Source organism: Elephas maximus, chromosome 21 (assembly GCF_024166365.1).
Source record: "Elephas maximus indicus isolate mEleMax1 chromosome 21, mEleMax1 primary haplotype, whole genome shotgun sequence".
Lineage (NCBI taxonomy): Eukaryota > Metazoa > Chordata > Mammalia > Proboscidea > Elephantidae > Elephas > Elephas maximus.
In genome coordinates, this window is record NC_064839.1 from 3,586,378 (window position 1) to 3,593,030 (window position 6,653).

Sequence of the window (6,653 nt, forward strand, 5' to 3'; positions counted from 1 at the left end):
GCACTCAGCCTTCACCTGGCCTACCTGGCCTCTTTCCCCTCATCTAGACCGCTGTGTGGATGAAAGAAAGAATGTCGGCCAATGAGCACATGTCCTCATAGCCTTTGAAGGATTAGGCTCCTTGCCTGGGCAGAAGACAGCCAAGGTCGGCCCTGAGCCTAGACACCTCGTGAACTGTGACACTGTAGGCAGTGAGAGATGTTCATTCTCATGCGCAGGTGTGGATTCAGAGTGGTGGGAGAAGAAGTGTAAGTAGGGATCACACAGTCACGAGGGCACGGGCCAAAGGTCAGGCAAAATAGCTGAGGTCGTGGAGCTCTATCAGAGCCAGTCTAGGGCCCAGGCCTCCCTCCTGTACGTGGCAAAGAGGTGATCCATACGCCGCCATCCGCAGACTCTGGACTGCTAGGGCGCTGGATGCCCGCATTGCGGCCTTGTCTTCGGAGAAGTGACACACGTGCACTGTGCCAGCGGAGGCTGTGGTCCAGCGGAGGGCCAAATCTTGAAATGGGGGCTTCGGTTGACTTTGCCTGTGCCCTCTTTTGGCTGAGTGACATGGTGTGTTTCCTAGCAGGAGAAGGCATTCGTGGAGAGAGGCGGATTCCATGTGTGCAGGCAAAGTGTGTGCTGAGATGATGGGTCGCTGGAGACCAGGGTGCACTCTTCAGACCCAGGATAGGCCTCTGGCAGGTATGTGTCAATATTTTCTGCCCATGGCCTTCAGCCGGGTATTTGCTTACAATGTTATGATTGGAATTAGTAGTCTCCGGAGAGGCTGCCCCATGTCAGGAAGCTTCACCTGGCCAGGGTCAGCCCGTGATGCAGGTCCCCAGTCAGTCGCTGCTCTCTAGACCTTCCAGATAGACTACCAGATCTTCTCTGCCCATGGGCAGCCAGCAGAGCCAGAGGCCTTCCCCCTTTGCTCTTTCATCTCTAGGCCCTCTGTCAGGCGCTCCAAGGTGTGAAGTGACAAGAGGGAGAAGGAAGAGATTTCAGAGAACGAACACATAGAGAGAGAGGCAGAGAGAGGCAAGAGAAGCTGAGTGGGGATGCCTTGTGTACTGATATCCTCAGGAAAGTGGGGAAAGAGGTACCTGGCCCTCTGTGCCAATGCCCTGAACCAGTCCCCACCAAGGGCTCTCTTGTGCCTCCGTAGCCTTTCCCAGGGTGTGTGCTGAAATCCCGTGGCCGCTAGGTGTCGTAGGTCACAATGGAGGGCCCTGTGTCATCTGCTTGGCGGGCCAGACGTCTGCCATTGGCTCAGTCTTGTCAGCAGGCCCCTCATAAGCTCCGCCCACTCTTGAAGTGGGGCGACTCTCTCCATGGTGATGGCAAAGAAGCCTTAGCCCCGTCCACCTGGCCTTGACTTCACCTCCCTGGCCCGCTGACCCTCACTCAGACCTCTGTGTTGATGAAAATGAATGTCCGGCAGTGCCCAGGAGTCAGCATCTGGGATAGAAGATTCGGGACTTTGCCTGTGGCAGGAGGCAGCCTAGGTCAGCGGGTACCTGGAAGTCTAGGACTTGTGACACTGCTGCCAGTGACCAATGGTGACTCCCACACTCACATATCCCCTGGTGGCAGAATGGTAGCGATGGGTGGAGAAACATGGCTCCGGAGCACACGTTCAATGGGGCAGCAGCCAAAGCAAAGGCCAGGGCCAGTAGTGGACGTCGTGGAGCTGAATGGTGAGCCAGCGAAGGGGCCCAAGGATCCCTCCTGTATGTGGCAAACAGGTCATCCGTGTCCCCACGTCCATAAACCATTGGAGTCCTGGGATCAGGCTGCCGGGGATTTCGGCCTTGCCTTCGGAGCCCGGCCACATACGCAGCCTTGCAGCGGAGGCGGGGGACATGTAGACAGCCAAAATTTGGAAAATGGCAGTGTTTCCTCGATTTCCTGGCATCGGCCTCTTTGAGCGGCTTGCTTTTTTTCCTGGTAGGATAAGGCCCTGACGGAGGAAAGGCAGGATTATGTGTGCAGGAAAGGTGTGTGCTGAGAGGGTGACGACGTTGAGACCATGTTGGGATCTTTAGTCCCAGGAAAGGCCCCTGGCAGGTGTGGGTCAGTGTTCACTCCCCATCCCACTTGGCGGGGGGAAGTCTTCAGCATAGAAAGCAGCAGCGGAATTATTCGTCGCCGGAGAGGTTGCATCTGCCCACAAGCTCCACCTGGCAGGGTCCGCCCCTACTGTATTGCCCATGTCAATCAACAGAAGCTACGACCTTCCACAGAGACTACCTACTATTCTCTCACCCACGGGGAAGCAGCACAGCCAGAAGCCTCCCCCGTGCCGTCTCTAGGCTCTCTCTCAGGCCCCTCACAGTTGTGATGTGTCTCAGGGGTAGAACGAAGAGATTTCTCTGAATAAACACATAGAGAGAGGGGCCATAGGTGCTGAGGAAGGGCGCCTTGCCTACTGATATCCTAGTGTAAGTGGAAAAGAGGTACCTGCCTCCTGGCCCAGTGTGTCGAATGTGTCCACATCAGGGGCTGCCTCCTGTGAAGCGATTCCCTGGGTGCCCTCGATTTTGTGGCCCGAAACAGAAGGGGCCGTTGTGTGTCCATGGGTAAAATGGAGGGCTCTGTGGAACCGGCCGGTTAGGATGGACCTCTCCTATTGACTCAGTGTTTGTGACCCGTCCCCGTCAGAAGATCCGGCCAGCCTTCCGGTGGCTGTCTCCACGGTGACTGGGAAAGGAGCCTTAGGCCCCGCACTCAGCCTTCACCTGGCCTACCTGGCCTCTTTCCCCTCATCTAGACTGCTGTGTGGATGAAAGAAAGAATGTCGGCCAATGAGCACATGTCCTCATAGCCTTTGAAGGATTGGGCTCCTTGCCTGGGCAGAAGACAGCCAAGGTCGGCCTGAGCCTAGACACCTCGTGACCTGTGACACTGCAGGCAGTGAGAGATGTTCATTCTCATGCGCAGGTGTGGGATTCAGAGTGGTGGGAGAAGAAGTGTAAGTAGGGATCACACAGTCACGAGGGCACGGACCAAAGGTCAGGCAAAATAGCTGAGGTCGTGGAGCTCTATCAGAGCCAGTCTAGGGCCCAGGCCTCCCTCCTGTACGTGGCAAAGAGGTGATCCATACGCCGCCATCCGCAGACTCTGGACTGCTAGGGCGCTGGATGCCCGGATTGCGGCCTTGTCTTCGGAGAAGTGACACACGTGCACTGTGCCAGCGGAGGCTGTGGTCCAGCGGAGGGCCAAATCTTGAAAATGGGGGCTTCGGTTGACTTTGCCTGTGCTCTCTTTTGGCTGAGTGACATGGTGTGTTTCCTAGCAGGAGAAGGCATTCGTGGAGAGAGGCGGATTCCATGTGTGCAGGCAAAGTGTGTGCTGAGATGATGGGTCGCTGGAGACCAGGGTGCACTCTTCAGACCCAGGATAGACCTCTGGCAGGTATGTGTCAATGTTTTCTGCCCATGGCCTTCAGCCGGGTATTTTCATACAATGTTATGATTGGAATTAGTAGTCTCCGGAGAGGCTGCCCCATGTCAGGAAGCTTCACCTGGCCAGGGTCACCCCGTGATGCAGGTCCCCAGTCAGTCGCTGCTCTCTAGACCTTCCAGATAGACTACCAGATCTTCTCTGCCCATGGGCAGCCAGCAGAGCCAGAGGCCTTCCCCCTTTGCTCTTTCATCTCTAGGCCCTCTGTCAGGCGCTCCAAGGTGTGAAGTGACAAGAGGGAGAAGGAAGAGATTTCAGAGAACGAACACATAGAGAGAGAGGCAGAGAGAGGCAAGAGAAGCTGAGTGGGGATGCCTTGTGTACTGATATCCTCAGGAAAGTGGGAAAGAGGTACCTGGCCCTCTGTGCCAATGCCCTGAACCAGTCCCCACCAAGGGCTCTCTTGTGCCTCCGTAGCCTTTCCCAGGGTGTGCTGAAATCCCGTGGCCGCTAGGTGTCGTAGGTCACAGTGGAGGGCCCTGTGTCATCTGCTTGGCGGGCCAGACGTCTGCCATTGGCTCAGTCTTGTCAGCAGGCCCCTCATAAGCTCCGCCCACTCTTGCAGTGGGGGGACTGTCGCCATGGTGATGGCAAAGAAGCCTTAGCCCCGCCCACCTGGCCTTGACTTCACCTCCCTGGCCCGCTGACCCTCACTCAGACCTCTGTGTTGATGAAAATGAATGTCCGCCAGTGCCCAGGAGTCAGCATCTGGGATAAAGGATTCGGGACCTTGCCTGGGGCAGGAGGCAGCCTAGGTCAGCGGGTACCTGGAAGTCTAGGGACTTGTGACACTGCTGCCAGTGACCAATGGTGACTCCCACACTCACATATCCCCTGGTGGCACAATGGTAGCGATGGGTGGAGAAACATGGCTCCGGAGCACACGTTCAATGGGGCAGCAGCCAAAGCAAAGGCCAGGGCCAGTAGTGGACGTCGTGGAGCTGAATGGTGAGCCAGCGAAGGGCCCAAGAATCCCTCCTGTATGTGGCAAACAGGTCATCCGTGTCCCCACGTCCATAAACCATTGGAGTCCTGGGATCAGGCTGCCGGGATTTCGGCCTTGCCTTCGGAGCCCGGCCACATACGCAGCCTTGCAGCGGAGGCGGGGACATGTAGACAGCCAAAATTTGGAAAATGGCAGTGTTTCCTCGATTTCCCTGGCATCGGCCTCTTTGAGCGGCTTGCTTTTTTTCCTGGTAGGATAAGGCCCTGACGGAGAAAGGCAGGATTATGTGTGCAGGAAAGGTGTGTGCTGAGAGGGTGACGACGTTGAGACCATGTTGGGATCTTTAGTCCCAGGAAAGGCCCCTGGCAGGTGTGGGTCAGTGTTCACTCCCCATCCCACTTGGCGGGGGGAAGTCTTCAGCATAGAAAGCAGCAGCGGAATTATTCGTCGCCGGAGAGGTTGCATCTGCCCACAAGCTCCACCTGGCCAGGGTCCGCCCCTACTGTATTGCCCATGTCAATCAACAGAAGCTACGACCTTCCACAGAGACTACCTACTATTCTCTCACCCACGGGGAAGCAGCACAGCCAGAAGCCTCCCCCGTGCCGTCTCTAGGCTCTCTGTCCGGCCCCTCATACTTGTGAAGTGTCTCAGGGGTAGAACGAAGAGATTTCTCTGAATAAACACACAGAGAGAGGGGCCATAGGTGCTGAGGAAGGGCGCCTTGCCTACTGATATCCTAGCGTAAGTGGAAAAGAGGTACCTGCCTGGTGGCCCAGTGTGTCGAATGTGTCCACATCAGGGGCTGCCTCCTGTGAAGCGATTCCCTGGGTGCCCTCGATTTTGTGGCCCGAAACAGAAGGGGCCGTTGTGTGTCCATGGGTAAAATGGAGGGCTCTGTGGAACCGGCCGGTTGGGATGGACCTCTCCTATTGACTCAGTGTTTGTGACCCGTCCCCGTCAGAAGATCCGGCCAGCCTTCCGGTGGCTGTCTCCACGGTGACTGGGAAAGGAGCCTTAGGCCCCGCACTCAGCCTTCACCTGGCCTACCTGGCCTCTTTCCCCTCATCTAGACCGCTGTGTGGATGAAAGAAAGAATGTCGGCCAATGAGCACATGTCCTCATAGCCTTTGAAGGATTAGGCTCCTTGCCTGGGCAGAAGACAGCCAAGGTCGGCCTGAGCCTAGACACCTCGTGAACTGTGACACTGTAGGCAGTGAGAGATGTTCATTCTCATGCGCAGGTGTGGGATTCAGAGTGGTGGGAGAAGAAGTGTAAGTAGGGATCACACAGTCACGAGGGCACGGGCCAAAGGTCAGGCAAAATAGCTGAGGTCGTGGAGCTCTATCAGAGCCAGTCTAGGGCCCAGGCCTCCCTCCTGTACGTGGCAAAGAGGTGATCCATACGCCGCCATCCGCAGACTCTGGACTGCTAGGGCGCTGGATGCCCGCATTGCGGCCTTGTCTTCGGAGAAGTGACACACGTGCACTGTGCCAGCGGAGGCTGTGGTCCAGCGGAGGGCCAAATCTTGAAAATGGGGGCTTCGGTTGACTTTGCCTGTGCCCTCTTTTGGCTGAGTGACATGGTGTGTTTCCTAGCAGGAGAAGGCATTCGTGGAGAGAGGCGGATTCCATGTGTGCAGGCAAAGTGTGTGCTGAGATGATGGGTCGCTGGAGACCAGGGTGCACTCTTCAGACCCAGGATAGGCCTCTGGCAGGTATGTGTCAATATTTTCTGCCCATGGCCTTCAGCCGGGTATTTGCTTACAATGTTATGATTGGAATTAGTAGTCTCCGGAGAGGCTGCCCCATGTCAGGAAGCTTCACCTGGCCAGGGTCAGCCCGTGATGCAGGTCCCCAGTCAGTCGCTGCTCTCTAGACCTTCCAGATAGACTACCAGATCTTCTCTGCCCATGGGCAGCCAGCAGAGCCAGAGGCCTTCCCCCTTTGCTCTTTCATCTCTAGGCCCTCTGTCAGGCGCTCCAAGGTGTGAAGTGACAAGAGGGAGAAGGAAGAGATTTCAGAGAACGAACACATAGAGAGAGAGGCAGAGAGAGGCAAGAGAAGCTGAGTGGGGATGCCTTGTGTACTGATATCCTCAGGAAAGTGGGAAAGAGGTACCTGGCCCTCTGTGCCAATGCCCTGAACCAGTCCCCACCAAGGGCTCTCTTGTGCCTCCGTAGCCTTTCCCAGGGTGTGCTGAAATCCCGTGGCCGCTAGGTGTCGTAGGTCACAATGGAGGGCCCTGTGTCATC